This window comes from Myotis davidii, unplaced genomic scaffold (assembly GCF_000327345.1).
Source record: "Myotis davidii unplaced genomic scaffold, ASM32734v1 scaffold221, whole genome shotgun sequence".
Lineage (NCBI taxonomy): Eukaryota > Metazoa > Chordata > Mammalia > Chiroptera > Vespertilionidae > Myotis > Myotis davidii.
The window spans coordinates 2698084-2698499 of NW_006293349.1; the positions used below are offsets into that span (position 1 = coordinate 2698084).

Below are 416 nucleotides of genomic sequence, written 5' to 3' on the forward strand. Positions count from 1 at the left end.
TCTTTCCCTTTTCATTTAAACATGAGGTGAGTCAGGGAGTCATAACCAAGGGAAGGAAAGGGAGATGCAATTTTAAAAAACTGGTTAATAAAAAAAAAATAAATAAATAAAAAAAAATAAAAAACTGGTTAATAAACGCCTATACAACGTCTTAAATGTCACATTTTAAAAAGTGAAATCAATGAAATCAAAATCAAGCTTGTTCTTGTGATAAAAAGTTATTTTTATTTTTTTTGGTTTTGAATTGATCGGATTGTTAGCTAATAAGAAAATGAAAGTTTCATTAAAAAAATAAATGCATATGTTATTTAAACTTCAAATGGATTAAAACTCATATATTTCAGAAAATGATCCCAAGATAATCACTGAGTGAGACCATACTGCTGCTGACTTAAGAAATACACACTGCTTCAGCC

The 416-nt window shown here is 27.6% G+C and overlaps 1 protein-coding gene across 1 annotated transcript in view; it reads right to left on the reverse strand.

Annotated features, from left to right (window-relative positions):
- The window catches only part of COL5A2 (collagen type V alpha 2), a 78706-nt gene that overhangs the window by 59757 nt on the left and 18533 nt on the right, over positions 1 to 416 (reverse strand). The gene's annotated exons all lie outside the window — the stretch shown is intronic.